Below are 21,303 nucleotides of genomic sequence, written 5' to 3' on the forward strand. Positions count from 1 at the left end.
GAGCCAGCAGGAGGTGGAAGTAGAGTTTACTGAAAGTATAAAGAGAGTGCAGATAAGGAGTGTCCCAGGAGACTCAAAGCCAAGGAAAGAGTCTTGTTTTTGTTCAGGGACTCAGGTTTTTACTGATTATGGTTTATATGTCTTCTCAGCCATTAAGGAACCAGTTAGAGCAAAGACAAGGGACCACATATTACTCTTTGGATCCAGAGGGCCTTGAAACTAAGATGGTCTAGTGCCAGTGGTTGGAAATAGACATATGATAGCTTCATCTGGTCCTTCTCATCTAGCCCTTCCTTAGATATTATCTATTCTAAAGAAATCATTAATTCTTTGTCGTTTACAAGGATGACATTCTGAGGCATGTGTAAAGTAGGCTGGGAGTACAGGTCCCAGCAGGAATAGAAGCAGGAAGAGGAGCAAAAGAAAATTTGTCCCCATCTCACTGTATGCAAAGGTTCCCAGGGTACTCAAAATTACTAATTAAGTTGTCTTGAACCAATATTACCATTTCATTTGTGCACAGTAAAAGATCTGACTCAATATCTCTTTTTCTTTAATGAGAATACTGGCAGTCCTCACCTTGCATGGGAGTCCAGGACCATAAAAACAATTGGGGAAGTTGATACTACACAAAGAGATCTTTAATATTTGAAAAAATTATAATTACTCCATGCTCTTTAAAATTTTTGTCATAATATTAAAAACATTATTGTCATTTATATATCATTTTAATGTATAAAGTGATAAAAATAGTAAAACTAGTATTTATTTAGCACCCTGTAATTTAAAACTTTAGAGACACTGAGAATTAGAGCATTTATTTCTTTGTAAAAAAAAAAAAAAAACTTATCAAGAGTTCTTTGAACAGTGCTTCCCTCTCTCAGTGTAACTTACAATATAGCGTGAGCTTCTTTATCTTAGCAAATTATCATATTCCTAAATTTAGATTATCTTCCAACATTTTACCCTTTGCACTTTCAATGCTATGAAATATCTCTGAGATTTCCTTTAATTTAAAAATTTATTGTAGTCACTTCATTTAGGACACCTCCATCCTTTTCATCTTAAACCACTCTACATCAGTACGATTGCCTTCACTTAGTTTCTCTGACTGTATATGCAGTCTCTCAAATGATTGCCATGTCAACATCCTAAAGTCAGTTCTTTGTTCTATAACTCCACTTAGGTTCAATTTAAATTTCTCTTCCAGCATTATAACTTTCTCTTTGTTTTCTGCAGTCATCTTTGTTAGCTACTTCTTTCTTTTGATCATCCATTAAAAAAAAAAATAGCAAGTGGATTCATCACTAGAAGACAGAGATGCAACATGACTATATGGCTTGCTGTCTGTGCATGGCTGAATAATAGATATGCAGTGACCAATACCACAGAATTTGAAAGAAATGAATAATTGGTCACTGACCATGATGTGCAGCTGTTATGTACTTAGCAATTTCTGCACTGAGCCAGCAAAGTTTGTTCTTTAGTACAGTAAACATACTTTGGTACTAATATTTGACCATATTTTCAGGTCTGGTGTTCTTTAGGCAATTATGTACAGTTAACATACTTTGGCACTAATATTTGACTATATTTTCAGGACTGGTGCTACTTAATACCAGTTGTGGTAACTGTAATTCATGCATTTCAGAACCGTGAATAGTAAGATCTGTATAGCCAACATAGCTTTTTGCTTTTCTTTTGCCAATATAGATAAGACAATCGCAAAAATTCCTTTTCTTACCTATCCTTACTCGTTTTAATAATATTTTTAATACTTTAAAGTTACCACAGAAAATCTCTTAATTCTTTTTCCTCTCCTCCCCACAGTCTTCTGAACAAAAGTAAAAACTAACAATGATCTTAATCGCATATTATTTGAAAAAAATAGTAGAGAAATATCTGAGTCAAAGAAAAGGGAAGTCATGTGAAAATTACTTTAAAAAAAAAAAAGGAGCTCTAAGCTCCCTTGAGCTTAGTCTTTCTAGAGTTTTTAAAAAGTCTACATCTATTTCCCAATATGGTTTTAAATTAAATTTACTCTTCTCAAAAACCAACACTGAAGATTTTGATGTGTTGCAAGTATGCAGTATTTCAGCTACACTGTGAATTCAATGGACTCATGTGGATAGGCCAGGGGACCTCCGTGTTATTTACAGAATCGTTATATTCACCAAACATCAAAATCCAAGTTATAAATCAGCTCTCAGAGCAAAGCCCTCAGAAAGTGGAGGGCTTCTTTAAAATCACAATGCCAGGAAGGTGCTTCCCCATAGCACCAAGATACTCATTTCTCCAAGGTACAAAGGAGATCACATTTATTTTTACTGGTTCTTTAAATTTTAATTTTCATCTTTTTCCCCTTAAAATATTTTCCCCCTCTCTGAGATTTAGTGTAAGATGGCAGCCAAGTTGTTCTCTCTACATATATAACCTCCTCTCCCAACCTCAGGAAAATACATACAGGAAAGAGTCATTAAAAAGGCTTTTCAAACACACACAGATCATTTAAAATTTTTATTAAAAGCAAACAATTTTGGTACATGATTTCCTAATAGAGGTGTTCTGAGAGAATAATTATGTCCCAGTTGCCCATTTTATTGTAGCTGAAATATGAATTTGAGTAATAGTGATTTCTGAAGACACCTCAGCCAAGGCATCTGAAATGCAATTTCTAATTGGCTAATAGAGGTTAGAATTTGAGAAGAGACAGCCAGTTTCCCAGACCTTCAACTTTCTGAGTCACTGAGTCCCAGACAATCTCATAATAATTTCCACTTGCCCAAATGATGATGGAGGAAGAGGGAAAGTCCCAAACCATCCTAAATTTGGAAAAATCTAGGAGAAAAAAGGTAGTCTGAGATTCTTACAGATCACTGAATTTGAGGAGAAAGGCAGAAAAAGATAAAAGTCATGGTTGGTCATGGGTGGAGGAAACAGGTCAGACTGAGGGGAATATATGAGTTACAATAAAGCTAAGTGGCAGGAGTTTAGTGAATACTAGTGGGATTGCTCTGGTAGGCACAGGCCAGTGCTAAAACAAAAGCTATACCAGTTTCACAGCCTAGTACACAAGCAGGAACTAGAAAGAAGAATGTTAGAATACCACCAGAACAAGCAGAACCGAATTCTGGTTATTATCTTTTCCACCTTATCCATCAGGTTTAGACAAGTCTGGGAGTTCAGGGTGAAACCCTACCAGAGGTTTCTAAGTAAGTATCAGCATGACTAAAACAGAAACACAAATTCCCCTACTCTTGCACAAATGAAGAAACATGCTTTGCACTGCTGTAGGTCACTGTATCTGATCCACGTAGCCCTTCTCCCCTCACTTTTCAGCCATACCAAATCTAGCCTGGAACCAGGCCAAGTACTCAGACAAAATAATACTGAATTTTGAGCTGACATCCAATGATCTAGCTAAAAAGTTTTGTCCAGTCTACTTACCTCTTTTTCTAAAATTACTAGTATGCTAACAAAGGGTTTCAAATTTGTACTTTATTTTGTCCTGAATTATTCATCACCTTTTTCTAGTGTAGGTTAGACTGTAACACATTAGAATTATATCTTGAATTTGTTTCCCTTATTTCCCATTTCCTCAAGAGTGTTTCTCTCTAGCCTCTGAGTGTACCTGTCAAAGAGCAGCCTTCAGTGATAAGAATAATTGTTTAATATGCTCTTCTAGAGTCTGCAATTCCCCAGAAAGTAAAGTTCTACATTATAAGAAGGTACAGAGGACACAGTGAAATTAGTTTGAACCAAGGCCTAAAGCAAGGGAAAAAAAAGTCTTACTAACTTTTGTCTCGTTCATATTTTTAAAAATATTCATTCCCAGATGTTAGCTTGGGACATTCACTTCCTGTCTGGCAGTCAGTGTGTGAAGTTAGGGCATCTGAGGCAGTGAGAACATCCATACCCTTCTATCTATGATATTTGTTTCTGTACTTGGTGGCATGCCTACTAGCAAGGGCAATGGTCACACTCATACAATGCTAAGAATGACCTGCAATTCTTCCCCTCAACACCCCAATTTATATATGTATATATCACATGTATATGTATGTGTAACATACACACAGACACTCTTGTGTCTTCCAGTAGTACCACTTGTCCCCTACCTCTGTTTAACCACCATGATATGTCTAATACTGCATTGCATGTAATGCAGGACATATAAAATAAGGATAAGTGGCTCCTCTCTACATGTGGTTTATATCCTAAATGAGGTAAAAAGTAATATTTAAGTGTATAAGACAATAAAACATAACCCCAAATATTTATTTATGATAAATTTGTTCAGGTCTTTGAGCTGACTCTCAACTGTCTAGCTGCTCTGTGTTGTGAGGGTCTATTTTAAGATCAGCAGCCTCTACCTCCCCAACCCCAAAAATGCATCTCTATGCTTAGTCCAAGAATGCTTATGGGATTAGTTTGAATGCAAACAAATTCCATTATTTATTCATGCAAAGTTCAACTGGATGACATTTTTAAAGATTTAATAAAGCCATCAATAAAACACACAAGTGACTGTTGGATAATCTGTGCTACTGCTCTGAAAAAAGAAACAGAGGAAGTTATTCTCTAATGAGTAGGAAGTGGAAGGGGCATCCTTTTACTCCAATTAGGCCCAATATTTCTTCCTTGGGAACCAGAAAATGATGATTAGCAAATTCTTAGATAGTAGTGCTCAACCATGGCTGCCCATTAAAATCATCTGAGAAGCTCAACTATAGCTGTCCATTAAAAATCATAGCTACACTTTGGCTACATTTCCAGCAGAGAGGTTTATTTAAACGATATGGGGTTGGGTCCAGATATCACCATTTATCCAAAGCTCTCCAAGTGATTCCAATGCACAGCCAAGATCGACAATCACTGGTAATCTAAGAAGATCTCACTTCTAGGAGATCATCCAATTCCTCAACATGGCCCTTGAACACCTTTAAGTTGGCCTTGCTAAGACCCTTCCATTCCTAGAGCTAGGTAAGAGTTAATTTTGCAGCTGATTTCTTCCAAGAAAAAAGAAAATTTTCCATTCTGCAGTACTTTAACAATCTTTTAGATGTTGGCCCTCCTTGGCTCAAGTCTCAGAAAAGGCCTACAGCGTTTGCAAAACCTACTCATCACTCTCCAAGTGAGGCAACATATTTCTTATGCAAGTGAGTTAACCTAATTAACAATTATTAGCCACAAATGTGACAACTACTGTAAATAGTGCACTTTCTTTTATCTTGGTTTTTCAAAGAGATCTTCAGGGAAGAAAAACTGCACTCTTGATTTTGCATTACTTGGCAACTAGCAATCTGTGGCCTGAAACTCCAAACAACAGCCTTTTGGGGTCTCTGTTAACTTTGTTCTAAACTTTACACAGCTAATTAGAAGTGTTTCAAAGGCCCTCATTTTAAACCACTTACTTGATGAGAAATGCATGCTTAATGGGCATCAAGACAATTTAATGAATCTAGAAGGAAAGCAAAGCAAATTGATTATTATGCAATGACTTGCGAGAGCTACTTGCAACCAGCTTGTAAACAGCAGAGCACAGAGGTAACCAGAACAAGGATGTTGGCAGCTCAGATTATTAATGAGGACACCAATTGTGCTAATGATCAAGCAGTACCTTTAAAAATTAAATCTTTGGGGGCCATAAGAAAATATTCCAAGTTAATATCATTCAAATAGTAATTTGAAAACCCTTACTTAACCCCCATAAGCTATTTAAACAGCTTCAGAAGGGTGAGGGGGCAAGAATTGGGAGCTGTTGAGTTTCTTTGGCTGAGAAAACTTGAAGGTGTCCCTCCCCTAAGAGTTCTGTGGCCTCCACATCGTAGGTGATTATACTAATCAGTGGTGGTTGAGCTCTAACTAAATCAATGTAACAGGCTTTTTGTTTAATTAATCATGGTTAGCATTAGAAATGTGGGAAGGAAGTAATAAAGTAGGTATCATCTTGATTTCTTAAGGAAAGCTATACATTATACTATTTTATCAACCTTGAGATTGTTGGACTAGGATTCCTAATACATCCTTTTCCACTCTTTATGGAGTCAAAAGAAGGGTAGTCAATGTTGCTTCCATCTGTAAGACATCTAGGGGTTGTCACTTACATCTAGAAGAGACAAGACTCAACTTTTCCCCGGCTGTACCTTTCTCTGTCCCCTTTAATACTTCCCATGTGCACTCATTTCTATATCATCTCACATTGGAAGGTCCTATCAAAACACATGTCTAGATCCTACCCCCTTGGTTCTGACTCAGTAGATGTGGAAAAAGGTCCAATAATTTACCTTTCTAGTATGTTTCCAGGTGATGCTGACGTTGCTGGTCCAGAGACAACACTTGGAAAATTGCTACCCTAGACGTTTGCTTATTGCTGACAAACATGGCAAACTGCTATTACAATCAGAACACAACCTGTGCCTTTAGACTGCAGGTCCGCTCCTCTCCATAAACCCAACATTAACAAGAAAAGGCTCCCAACAGACACCTCATTCATAGGCTCCATCTTAAAACATTCCCTTCAACTCATCTAAATGCTCCCTTTCTAAATACATTGTTAATTTGCTGTGCCCTAGTGCTTAGCACTGACACGGTTCCCAGGTCTAAGCTCTGGGTTTCTGTCCATGAACACCTCTGAGGACATGGCTTGCAGTGCCTGTGGGTAATACTTTACCTGGTCTATGCAAGGCCCTGGTGCCTTTTGTACTGGCATGGGCCTTGAGGTTGTGTCTGTATATGTAAAATCATATGCCCTTATATAGAATACCCTAGAAAACAGAATAATAAAATATTGCCATGGAGAAGAATATTAAAATACAAAGATACTATTACAAATTAAAAAGGATGCACAACTAATATATGTACCTGCCAGACTTTTAATTTTCTAGAATAGGAATTTTAAAAGTAGGTTTTATCTGTTTATGGACTTTAGAAAGGTCCCTACTCCCCCTTTCCTGAGAATAGTCTGGTTGCTGAGAGACTATGTCCTGATATTAGTGTGGCCTTTGTACTCCTCTCACCTGCTATGGATTCCCTTTGCTCACTCCGGGTGAGATGAGAGGTGAAAGCAGGGTAATGTTCCTATCATTGATCTCTTCAAGAAGAGATTTCATTCTTTTAACTAAAAGACACCTGCTCTTCTTCCTGGGGCTACAACACCAGGCAAGGAAGTCAGGCTTCTGCCTTCTGATGGCTTCAACATGTTTCCAACACTTACCAACTGCCCTTTGCTTGTACCTCTTTATAGCTTTTAACTGCCCAGTCTCAGGCCTTCTCAGGAGAGCCTGCGGTAAGAATTCAACACTGAGTGGCCTGAAAGGGAGGTAACAGGACTTACAAATAAATAAGTGAGCACATTTATACTCACTCACTTTGGGTCACTTTTATTCTGCAGTAATAAGTGACTACAATTCAAAATAGTCCCTGGCCATTTATTTACAATAACCCAGTCCAGGCACGTGATGTGATTATGCTTTAAATTGTCATGACCATAGATAGGAAGACTCCCTGTATGAGGTGAACTTCTGCACTGAAGGAGTGGTGTCAACTATCACTACAGCCCCATGGAGTGCCAATGTGAGTGGGCATAGGAATTTGGGAAGGAAAAGTAAAATACTCAAATAAAAGAAGTTTAGAGAAACAATATGTTCCTTTTTTTGTGTGTGTGTGACTTATTTCTACTCTTTTAGATTAAATACTGCAGCTATTTTCCTTGACCATCCAGAACTTTCCAAAACCCCACAAAGGAAGATTCTCCTCATTTCTCCATGGTGAGTCAGATTCCCACCATCTTTCCTCTGGACTCTCATGGTTTTCTCCTAACGAACATCACTGACCTTGGTATGTTCCCACCTCCAGCTTCTTCATGCTACCCTTAGGGTGATCATTCTAAAATAAGAGTGCTCTGTCCAGGAGCATAATGCTTGTAAAGACTTCTGTAAAAAATAATCCAAGTCCATTGGTATTTTACACACAGCCCCTCACAGTGCAGCAGAATCCTCACTTTCCAGCCCCTTATTCTTCCATCATCATTCCTCCATGAACATCTCATCCATCACATGAGTCTACTCTTCTCTCCATACTAGCCCTGTTAGCCTTTAGATGCCTGCAACGCAAAATGGCACTTGCACCTAAGGCTTCATATGGGTTGTATATGTGTCTTCATCTGCCTGAAATGGCCTTCTCCAACTTCTCCTCGTTGATTCCTGACTTCTATTCATCTTTCAATTACATCTCAATTATCATTGTTCAGGCAAGTTTTGCCTAAGCACAGATATAGAGGGGAAGAAAACAAAATGAATATATATATATATATATATAATCAATCTAGTTTTGGCTAGAGATCCTCACCCTTTTCGCTTCATTAGCACAAAGGCTTCTGCTGAATTAGAACAAGTTTTTTGGTTACGTGCATTTCCTTACTCAGTGCTAGTTGTAAATCTATTCCCAGACCTTGGCTCCTGATTCAAGAAAGCTTACAGATGATTTTACAGGCAATAATTATTAGTGTAGTAAATCTGATGCATCTCCTTTGGGAGGAACCTCCTTGAGACTTAGGAGTGATGGTTAAGAATAAGAAAGATGCATCCAGTTTGCTTACAAGGGTTGAGAGGTCTCAAAAGTCAGATTAAAGATTTTGAATTAGAAAGCAAATTTTGGTGAATTTAATTAGAATAGAAGTACGTAGTTATTTTAAAAGAATTCAAGAGTGCGAGTCCACAATAATTATATCCAGAACACTAAGATAACACAGGGAACTGATCATAAAAGAAATATTAGTGATCTTTGAGAACTGACAGAATAATAAGTGAGAGTATCCATCCCCCTAGGTGGGCAATTCTGGTCATGGTTTTCATAGTTGGAAAAAGATATTAAGAGGTAAGTTTCATGTAATGGCTGATAATGCCTGCCATGTTTCTGCCCTCCCCACCAAAAAAAATCCCAGTTATCAATGGGCACAAAGAACAAGCTATGCTGAACTAATCTAATTTACCTTTTAGAAAAGGTCAGTACATCAGAAGAAATACCATATATCTAACACAAATGGGTTGCAGATTGATACTGTTTGCTTGCTTCTGATACCCTCAGGCATGGATTAGTAAAGCCTTTTTTCGCTAAACTCTAAGTAATACAGCTTTCAGTAATTAACATTGGTAGTCTTAAAAGCTCAACAACAGTAATTCATCCCTTATAAATATATGCCATATTAACTCATTATCACTTAATAATTTACACAATTACTTTATAATTACTCATAAGTCATTATAAGCATCTATTTACAAAATGAATTCATTGGCATGGGAACATGCTTTCTTGCATTTTGGGTTTTAAGTGCATTGGGATTCTTCTACCTAAAACCACATTTTTATGTGCATAAAATACTCCAACAAGCTACTGGGGGAGAGGTAGTATGGAAATAACTATATTTCTTGGAGATGTTTCAAAATTAAGACTGTAAATATGTTCCCAGCAAGAAAAGTCCTCATCAAATCTGGATATTGGTGATGTTTGTCTTCTGTTATGGCTATGTCCTTTCCCTGCATAATTTTTCCCTCTCCTTTCATTTCCACCAGCCACTAATCACATACTCTCAAATGTCCTCATGATTTCTCCATCCTCTTCTAAACTTTACAGCTATCTAAATCAGCCTATGGCAAAAACTTTGAAATTGATTATTTATGCCCAATGAATCTGGAGTTTTGCCAGTTTCTTTGAATACAGTTTCTGCCTGCAAAGACCTTGCTAGTGTGGACTTTATCACATTTCACCAGTTTCACATTTTTTCACATTACAACATCTGTAACATCTACATGCATTTCACAATAAATAACATTTTCATTTCTATAAATTATAGTAAATATAAGCAATGTGGACAAACTACAAAGAGAGAATTGATTAATTTTGTCTGAAAGCTATACAGGAGAAATGGTGGACTGACAAAGGAAAAGAGGAGAGAACAAAGAAACATTTCCAGGAAGAATGTAATATTTAAGCCTTATCTTTAATTTGGGGGCAAGTAGGGGTAGGGAGGTCTTTGTCCTTAACAAAGCAATTCAAACTTCAAGATAGGATTTGATGATTGATGAGATTCTTCCCTGACTCCTGAAATCCATTCACACAAAATCATATAAGCAGCAAGATATTAACCTGAGTATAAACAAGGCAGATTGGTTTCCAGACCTACCTGAGCTGATGATTGTTAAAGGAGCCAAAGCTTCTAGAATGTGAGGCAGAAATTATCAACAATAATAAATATAGCAGCAAAGAAAGAGCTGCAAACTAATTTGCATATTCCTTTACATAACTGCACATTTACGGCCACCATCAATTAATATTAATATGACTATGAAGGCCTTCTATGTACTAAGTATTTTATATACATTGTTTTAATACAATCTTGTAGCTATTGTTATCTCCATCTTAAAGATAAGGAAACATTCCCAGAGAAGTTAATCCTTTTACTCAGTATCACAGATCTATGAAGTACAGAAGCTAGAATTCAGTAGTTTTATTCTAAAGTCTACTTGTTTTGTTAGACCATAATGCCTATCATCTTACCTTGACTTAAAATATTTTTCAAGGTTCTTCTGTTAGAAGTTCAGCAAGGTGCTCTGCCCTTAAAGGAAAACTCTCAAGGATACTTCTCTGTCTCTGTAGGCCCATGATAACTGAAAGTACCTTCACTGCAACCTGAAGTAATGGCCAACTATGATCATTATTCCATGGAGTATAATATGGCCACTTTCAACAAAGCAGTTCTTTTTGTTCTCGGCTATTTTTTCCACCTCATTAGTTTCAGTGGAATATGCCTGTTGATTCACAAATTCACCTTCCCTGCGTTGTAGAAATTTGATGAGATCTAGGACAACTAAATAACTAGACTTCTACTTCTCACTTTTACCTACAGAAGATCACTTACAAAAGCCAAAATCTTGGGTCAATCTTACAAGCCAGTAAGATAAGATGCTGTTTAGAGGACCCTTACTCGAAAGCATCTTCCGATTCCATATCTGCAGACCCCAGGAATTATCGATGATACCTCATGATAGAGTTCTTTCCACAGGTACTGCCATTACATCTTTGCTTACCTTCTTCCCATGAGAGTTAGCCCCATTGGTACAGAGATGGAGGATGATTTATCTTTGTAATCCCAAAGCCTATTACAGTGTCTGACCCACCGTGGATACTCACTCAACATGTGTGGAATTAAAGAATAAGTAGATGAATGAATTCACTCAGGTGTCCAGTCTTGAATGAGCACCCCCAACATGCTACACATGGTCTGACAATGGAAGACAAGGAGGAATATGGCACTTTGAGCTACCTCCTAGGGCCCACATTTTAGTGGAGTCAATATATAATAAGCAAATGAGTAAATAAATCATATATATTTGGATAATAATAGTGGCTTATCTTAATAGGCCACTCACTGTGTTCCAACTAAAACTTGAGGCAAACCCTAGCTAACAGAAAGTCCTGAAGAAAGATTGAATTTAGGTATAAGAAAGATGATCACCGATGGAAAGACTGAAGTACAAGGAATAAAGAGCAAAGAAGTGATAAAAATGTGAATAAATCTAAATGAATGCTGACATAAATCAATAATGACAAAATTCTGTGGTACTCAAAGTCAAATTAAAAATAAAATATACAACAATGATGACCAAAAATAACCAAATATTTCTGGAAAGCAGTACATTAAGTCCAACTCACTAGATCCATTTCTCCCAATATGAAAGAGTAGGATATCAGGAAAATTCTAGAGGTCAAAAGAATTGAGAAAATAGGGGATTAATTAAAAACAAACAAAAACTGAGAAATGTCACAAAAAGCACCCTAAAAATCATCTAGTCCAACACCTTCATTTGACATGGTAGGGAAATGAGGGCTAGAGGGGAACAAATAAAAAAGCAGGTTAGCTTCCATGAGTGGGTTAGTCTGCGGGTATAGAGTGTAGTGTGGTCTACCTTCTATCTCAACAGCATTACAACATCTTTGATCCAGAATCAAAGACCCCACAATCAATTTGATAATATCACTTCAATCAAACTCATCATTTATTGCTAAAATGCAAAAGCAGTGTTTTCACTTAATCTCCTTTTTTCTTCTAGGTTTCAGCTCTCATTTGTACAAGCAAAAGGTATAAATTCCTGATAAAGCTGTGGCTTACAGCATGCTTATTTTACCTCCTTATTTTACATCTCCTGAGTGCCAAACAAGATATTCAGCCCCACAAGAAGAGAGCCACAAGAGAAACGGCTTTTCAAGCACTTCCCACCTTCAGCCTTCCTCCCCTAAAATGGCTTCAACTTCTCCAAATAACACTGAATATGTGCCAGCAGCATCTCTTCATATTACACTTCATGCAAAAACTGAACCATGATCCTTCACTGATTCCAGCTTTCTAATCATTTTTAAAGAGTATTAAACATTAAGCAACCATATCTGAGGAAGCTACTCCTCTAACTCTAGAAGAGGAAATACACCGAGCATTTTCTTAACCTTTAAAACATGTCAGGGGCATAAATCAAAATACACCAAATTGCCTCCCAGTGAAAAGCACACTTCTCTAACACAAATACCTTGGCAATTCTGTAGGCAAGAGGTCATTTTCTTCAAGAAATGTTCAGAATGGGTATATTTTCTTTAAAGCATTTTATGACAAAAAAGAAGAAAAAAACTTGTACTTCATGCTGAGTGGCTGACAAGTCAAGGTCTGAGAAAAACAAAATAAAAACGAAACCAGGAAAAGGTCATTTTAGAGAATCCCAACAAGGGCTGCTGAACTGTTACAGAATAAGAGTAGCAATGTACTGCCAGCAGCATTTGGACATTAAACATTGCTCTTAGAAAGTAGTTAAATTTTCTTTTTCATCTCCTGAACTTTTAGGCACTTTTGACAGAAACACTGTTCATACATGTGAAGACCATCTGTGTCTGAACACACACTGGATGAGATCCTCATTTAGACCAAATAATTCCTCTTCCTAAAGTGATTTCTTTAGAATCATAGGTCACAGATGAAAATCAAGATAACCATGCACTGGTCCAATGGCTTCAATTTTTAGATAAAGAAATTGAAAGGTGAAAAGATTTGTCCCTGGTCATGTTCTTAGGCAGTCAAGAACCCCAAAGAAGGACCTAGACCTCTGAGACTCAGTGTGATGGTCTTTTTACCATTATCACTTGAACTGCAATTTTTAAAACATTATACTCAAACATCAGGGCAACCTCATTCTGTTTCTGAAACACAATATGCCTACCTAATTTCCCACCTTTCTTTCTTTTAAACTCCTCCCACCATTTTTTTCTCATTTAGAAAGTGATCCATAAAATTTTCTCTGCTCTCTTGCCATCCAGTGATTCTTGGATATATATTTGCTCAATTTAACTTAAAACATGAAGGAGCAAAGAAAAATAAAATTACCTCTGCACAAAAACAACCATCTAAACTAAGAGGAAAAAGGGTAAGAATGACGGAAAATAAAATGAATATATTCAGCTACTTTTGCTGCAATAAAACATCATATAAGCCAAATGGCAGCTTGTCCGTGGCAGGTTTATTATAAAGACACAATCTCATCCCAAAGAACTTTAAGATTCAGAGGTGGAGCAGAGATCTTCTGCCTCAATAAAAGACAGTTGAGGTTGAATATATTTAAGTAGTGGTTACCTCAGAATACACAAAGTAGTGCATTAGGCTCATTAGCTTGTAGGAGGGAAAAAGTGGCTAAAGCAATTCCATAAAACAATTCAAATGTGAGATAAAAGTGATTAAATGATATCTCCAAGATAGACACTAAAATATGATACTACTGTGGATATTACTTTTAGCAGTGGGCAATGATGTATGATAATTCAAGACTGTTCCATGCAGTAATTTTTTGTGGCTGTGGACCCTTGTGCAAGGATTTCTAGTTAATTTAGTCAAGATTTTATTGAATCCAGTTCTCTAGTGGGAAAAGAAAGAGGCCATTTTTATCTAGTGTTCCATTCCAAGAGTTATGACACTTCAGAGTGGCTTTAGTGGAAATCTGGAAACTTTAACATTGCATCTGTACCTAAGTAAGCCTAAAACCCAGAAGAATAAAAAAATAAATAATTTTTAACTATCTTTCCCTTTAAATATATAGGTAACTGAACCAAGGGATATCAGAACTTAAATTAGCTAGGCAATTGCTTCCATTTTTTATTTAAGTTGGCTGAGTAGATGTGTCCTAAGTGTAGTTTGATGGACTGGGCAAATACCTTACTGTTCTAATATTCTATGTGTGTTCTAACAGTATTTTTAAAAAACTGGAACCACCTTTGAAACATTCAAAGACTCTTAACTCATGAAAAAGAATTGAAATGTCATGAAAAGAGCCCTCTAAGTGGGTATCAACAGCCTCGTTCTGCTTTTGGCTCTGCTATAGTAGGCTCTGTTATAGTATTAACCTGTTTTTTACTACATTATGCTTCAGTAGATTATAACCTCCAATCTCAATGGCTTATAGCAAACATGTATTTCTTGCTTGTTTTTTTATGCTAGATGAGGGTAGATGACATCTCTGTTCCATGTCTTCATTCTCAGACCCAGGCTTAATGAGTGGTCCTTATCTCGGCATGCAATTCTTGAGGCAGCAGGGAGAAAAATCAAGTCACATGGCAAAGCCTGACTTGAAAAAAGCAGAAAGTATAATTTTCTCACAGTAGAGCAGCAGATAATTGAGAAAAATACACAATCTACCACAAATTATTCTCTTGTTCAAACATAACTTCCTTCTTTTATGTCCCCCAAAATACATTCATCCTCCCACTAAAAAAAGTCATAAATGTCTCATATAGAGTATAAGACTCATATTCTGAGACTTCTTCAAAGTACCTACAGTCCAATCTAGATGTGGCTCCTCTTGATCAAGAAGTCTATAAACTAAAAATACTAGTTATATGCCCTCACACAACCAGCAGACAATGGTCGAAGAGGGATAATCACAACACACAATTTCATCCAGAAAGGAGAACTGGAGGCACAAGGAATCATCTGACAATAGCAATCCTAAAATCCTGCGGGGCAGGTGTTGGAACAGACCACTTCTCTAGGACTGGGGAATGATCTCTGATTGGATCCCAACTGTGGTTCTTGGCTCTGCCTTCTAGGATCTCTTAATTTCCCATTATCCTTCTTCTTGACCCCATATGAAAACAATACTGAAGCTCCCTTAAAAGTGTGAAAAGCTTGGTCAGTCTGCTCTCTATCTGAAGAAGTTTGAAGCCCTACTGATCATATTAGGTCTGGAATATTCACAGATTATTTTAATCTAAGTTGGGGAATCTTTGGGCCATATAACCTTTTCAAAATTCAAGTTGCTTTTTATCCATTTGATTGTCTTCAGCCCCAGGGCAAAGAGCCATGCTCATTATTTTTCAGACTAACCTCTGTCTTTCTCAAGACTTACTTTTAGACATGAGCTTATCCAGCTTCAGTGGGAGAGAGTATATCCTAAGTCTTTTTTCCAAAAACTCTTTGCCCAAATGAAAATATTTACTAGGCAATACATTGATAAAGTGATCAATGCCCTCATCTTTGACTTGTTCTTTGCCTCTAGTCTGGGTATTAATTGCCTCTTGTGTTCAAAAAATTTCTCAATATTATCCTTAATTAGTTGATGATGGTAAATAATTCCAACCTTCAGCATTGATAATAAACCTCAAACATTTAAGAATGTTTTTCAAATGCAATGGTTATCTTTTAATCTTACAATTTATAAAATATAAAATTCTATTATAATGCATATATATAATTCTATTAAATGCATTCATTCATACTTCATTCACCATCATGGAATCACACACACCTGTGCAAGATATTATTTCTTTTTTCTGCAGAATATTCTTGGTGAGAACACGGACTCAAGAATATTTTTCATTAACTCCACAAAATCACAGAGGCCAATGTATACATTTCAGGAACCACAAATCTAGTTAATGTTTTCTCCACATGTAGGAGTGAACTCTACAGAAGAAGTAGTTTACCCATTATTATACTAGTTTAATGGTAGATTTTACCACTGGGTCCTCACAGTTTGTTCTTTCCATCCAGAAGGACTACACCATGTCATGGCTATATACCAAGAAATTCATAATTATTACCAGGTATTACTTTTGAAACATATGAAATTGCCAATAGTTGACCATTTTTCACCACCCAAAACCTCAGTTGTACATAGTTTAACCTAATACTGTAGTCATTTTTTCATTGTATTTTGGAGTTTAGAACTTTTTTCTTTGAGTCATACTTTTCAACATGTAAGGCATATTGTACACAATCTGGGTGATTCGTGTGATTATTTGTGCAGCACTCATAAATAAGATTAAATAACATTAAATTATGTCAATAGGTTGGAATACATCTCTGAAATTCAGAGTGCTGAGAGTACCAGTGTGATATATGTCATTTATACCAACTGCCTTGTGGAGGCTGTTCCTGAAGATAACTTCTTACCTAAAAGTCAACACAGAATCAAAGATTTCTTGTTATGTGTATTGATTTTCCTAACAGTCTCTTTTTTTAAGATTTATTTTAAAGAGAGAGGAAGAGAGAACATGTGAATGGGTGGGGGAGTACAAAGGGAGAGGGAAAGAAATCCTCAAGTAGACTCCCCAACTGAGCACAGAACCTGAGGGATCCCAGGACCCTGAGATCATGACCTGAGCTGAAATCAAGAGCCACTGCCCAAACGACTGAGCTACCCAGTTGCCCCTCCTATCATTCTTTTGAATTTATGTTGGTATATATAGCTGGACCTAGATCATTCACCCATCTAACATTTACTCATAGCTAACCAGGTAAAATGTAATTTCTAACCCCTCCTTTAAGTATTAAATTTCATTTCTGTTCATTCTTTAGAAAATCAAACTGCTGCAAAATTGAGGGGAGCATAAATAAATATTCATCTAGGAAGACACACCAATGTGGATTTTTTTATTATTATTATTGCCATGAGAGACTCAGGCAAAAAAACAAGATGATTGAAGATGTAAGAAGGTCTACTAGCCATGTAACAATTGGCAAAAAAAAAAAAAAAAAATAGTCCTGGAGGAAGAATTATTACAATTATTTTTCAAACTTTCTGATTATGTTAATGTGTCTCAGTTTGATGGCTTTTTTGCTTTTCACATCAATCTAGTATGACTAACACTAATCAAAAGAAAGCAAGCTTTATCCTAAACTTCTATGGGCTAAAAGTTCTGGGTTGGAATATAATAGTGCTATTTCATTTGTACAATTACTTTTATCTGTGCCAAATAAGATGAATTTTTCTACTTACATAAATAATAAAACATTTCTCTTAAAATATATTTATTTAAGTTAAAATGGTAAATCAAAAGCAAAGTATTAAGTAAGTAATAATTTGGGTTGGCATGGAAATTACTGGGAAACCTTGTTTAGAATACATCTCAAATCCAGTACAGTTCTCAGCAGGTATGTCTTTGAGGAGACAATTTGAAATTCTGCATGAATATTTTAATATAATACTACAGTTTTGTAGACAGGAACCAAGAGTGCTAGAAGCTCTACAATGCATGTGATATTTCCATCCCCCAAAAATATTCCAGTAGACATTTATATAGGTGAATTGTCTTGTCTTTGTAGACTTTTTAAAAATAAAATTCATGTACTTTAATTATGCAGCCTAACATGTTTTTACAAATGAATATACTTGTGCAACCACTACCTAGAACAATACATAGAACATGACTACTATCCCAGAAATTTCCTTCATGTTTCCCCAGTCCCTCTCTACCACCTTCCCAAGGCAACTATTCAGACCACAGATTAGTTTTGCCTCTTTTAAACTCCATATAAATAAAATAATTCATTACATACTCTTCCATGATTGGCTTCTTTGGTTTAACCTAATATTTGAGAGATCATCCATGTTACTGTATGTAGTGGTGGTTTGTTCACATTTATTGCTATAGCATACCCTATTGTGTAAATATACCATAAATTACCTTTAGCAATGGACACATGACTTGTTTTCAGTTTGGGGCAGTTATGAAATTCCTGCACTTGTCTTTTGTGAATATATATGCTGCTTTCTGTTGAATACATATGTTTGGGGCTAGTACTGTTGGGTCATAGAGTAAGAGCATGTTCAGCTTAAGTAACCCTTCCCCCACAATTTCCAAAATGATTTCACTAATTTAGGACCCCATCAGCACTGTATGAAAACTCCACTGCACTATATCCTCACTTGGTATTGTCAGGCTTCAGTCTTTTTTAAACCTTTTTCTATGAGTGGATACATTAAATTTTAGCATCTGAGCCTAGATGCTATTTGTTTCTAAATAGTAATACACTTGCATGTTTTTAATATTAACTGATTTTTCCTGAAATTCAACTATTACATAAATGAAGGGAAGACTACATCCTATTTTATTTTAAACTTTGCCTAAAGACATTCATTCTATCAAAGTCATAAAATCAATAGCAATATGACTTGAATCCTTGAGTCTGTAATAAAACCAACATAGCCATATTCATTTGCATTTGTAGGTGCCACATTCACAATGATTCCATATAGAAAAAAAGGAGTATAGAAATGACTATTATGTGTGTTATTCCTGTGCTTGTCTGAGCATTTCTATATTGAAATACATATTATTTAATCAGATTATTTTCCTTATTGTTCTTTTTAAGGGCATTATAATAATACTTTTAATTAGTGTGTAGTTATTAAATACACATATTTATATTTCTGAATAAAAAGGACTTCATAAAGTATTTCTTATTAAAATGATGTATTGGTTTGATAGGGTTGAGAACAACTGCCCCAATCAATAAAACTGTGCCTCTGAACTATAAACCATTTGGGGATAGAGAAATGGTGGAAAAAAACTGAGACATCTAAGAGAATCCTGTGAATTAGTGTTTTTGGGAAAAAAATCTAGTCTAATTCCCAACACCTAGTTCCTCCACCCATTTTCAGGCTCTGGTATTCTCTGCCACACTGACCATCCTTTCCTGTCCATCCTGGAACACATGACACTGTATGGAAAGGAGGCTTAGTAGCTCCTCCATAATAGAAGTAATGGTCATCCTTACCTACTCAGTAATAGGACTTGAAACACCTCTTTTTAACATCTGCTTTCATGGTGCAAAATGGTATCTCTTTAGAAACAGCATTTTGTAAAAGCAGAAACTTGCTCTTTTATAATCTCAGGACTGGTCCCAAGACATCAAGATAGAGGTGAGAGATGGCCTTTAAATCTACCTGACTCTCCACCAGTAAAAACTTTGCCAAAACACTTTCACTTTCTTTAAATTTTTTTTTAATTTTTATTATTTTTTTATTGGAGTTCAATTTGCCAGCATATAGCATAACACCCAGTGCTCATCCCATCAAATGCCCCCCTCAGTGCCCGTCACCCAGTCACCCCCACCACCCGCCCACCTCCTCTTCCCCCACCCCTAGTTCGTTTCCCAGAGTTAGGAGTCTCTCATGTTCTGTCTCCCTTTCTGATATTTCTCACTTATTTTTTCTCCTTTCCCCTTTATTCCCTTTCACTATTTTTTTATATTCCCCAAATGAATGAGACCATTCATTCTCCGATTGACTTACTTCACTCAGCATAATACCCTCCAGTTCCATCTATGTCGAAGCAAATGGTGGGTATTTATCCTTTCTGATGGCTGAGGAACATTCCATTGTATACATAGACCACATCTTCTTTATCCATTCATCTTTCGATGGACACCGAGGCTCCTTCCACAGTTTGGCTATTGTGGACATTGCTGCTATAAACATCGGGGTGCAGGTGTCCCAAAATTTCACTGCATCTGTATCTTTGGGGTAAATCCCCAACAGTGCAATTACTGGGTCGTAGGGCAGGTCTATTTTTAACTCTTTGAGGAACCTCCACACAGTTTTCCAGAGTGGCTGCACCAGTTCACATTCCCACCAACACTGCAAGAGGGTTCCCTTTTCTCCGCATCCTCTCCAACATTTGTTGTTTCCTGCCTTGTTAATGTTCCCCATTCTCACTGCTGTGAGGTGGTATCTCATTGTGGTTTTGATTTGTATTTCCCTGATGGCAACACTTTCACTTTCTTAAAAATGCATGTTAGGTAATCCTAATTCACTTTAAATAGCTAAGCCCATGGAAAGTCTGCTTGATATAACATAGCCAATACAGGCTGAAGGTAAATCCATTAGTTGTAGAAAAATGACCAATGAGCACAGCCTTGGTAAAGACTACATTAGTTTGGTTTCCTATGCTGGATGATGCTCATGCAGGTGTATATTTCTAAGTAAATAGCAGAAATATGGAAACCTAGCTTAGATATTCCCAAGAGGGAGAGAAAGAGGTCAAGAGGAATCAGTGTAAGTGAAACAGATGTTACAGCTACAGAAGCAGAAATATCATCTGGGGTCCTGTTATTTTCTTAATAGATAAAACCTCAGTTGTACAGAATTAAATTAACCCCCAAAACTTCCAATTCATCAGGAACTTTTCTTTCTTATGTATATTTTTTATTTTGAGTTTTAAGAGTTGAATATTTCATGAAATAAAAACAAAAAGGAAAAATCAGCAGAGATTGTCTCCAGTGACAAGAATAAAGTAATCAGGAGGCACATTATGAAATTTATCTATAGTCCAAAACTAGGAACAAGAGCCAAAATCATATAATAGAATTGGGATACAAAGTAGCCCTGACAAGCTGAAACTCTGCAACAGTGGTTCTCAACTCTGGCTGCATTTCGGCAGCAGCTGCAGAGCTTTCAAAGACCAGGCAGGCCTGAGATCTATGCACAAAGATTCTAATTTAATTAGCCTGGGTCAAGGCCCAGGCATCAGTTGTTTTTAAGTGCCCCCCCCCCCCCGGTGATTCTAAAACATAGTCAGTTTGGAGACCACTGCCTTAGATCATGCCAAAGTTCACTCTACTAAAGGGTCAGATGCCATGACTGTCAGCAGTGGTGGGAAGGTGATTGAGAGAAAAATGATACAATGCAGATCTAGCTGCTGTCTTAGAATGGGAAAAAGAAATATGAAGAGAAAAACATAGCTAAAATCCACAAGTAATAGTAATGGGTAGTATCATCAAGTATTTTCTACATGCTAGGCACCAAGCTGAGGTACAGAAACATGAGAATAATAAATTTACCATATACAAAAAGATGGATAAAACAAAAGATAAGTGCATAAACATGCATGGAAAATTTGATCAAAGATGCCTAAAAAAATAGTTGAGGGGCACCTGGGTGGCTCAGTGGTTGAGTGTCTGCCTTTGGTTCAGGTTGTAATTCCAGGGAC

General features: G+C 36.6%; 1 long non-coding RNA gene across 1 annotated transcript; it reads left to right on the forward strand.

Annotated features, from left to right (window-relative positions):
- Positions 1-7,686: 7,686 nt before the first annotated feature.
- LOC118351550 (uncharacterized) lies at positions 7,687-13,662 on the forward strand. The gene is made up of 3 exons (XR_004807132.2): positions 7,687-7,769; positions 10,907-11,062; positions 12,111-13,662. It is a non-coding gene; the product is annotated as an uncharacterized LOC118351550 (long non-coding RNA).
- Positions 13,663-21,303: the final 7,641 nt, after the last annotated feature.

Source organism: Canis lupus, chromosome 19 (assembly GCF_003254725.2).
Source record: "Canis lupus dingo isolate Sandy chromosome 19, ASM325472v2, whole genome shotgun sequence".
Taxonomy (NCBI): domain Eukaryota; kingdom Metazoa; phylum Chordata; class Mammalia; order Carnivora; family Canidae; genus Canis; species Canis lupus.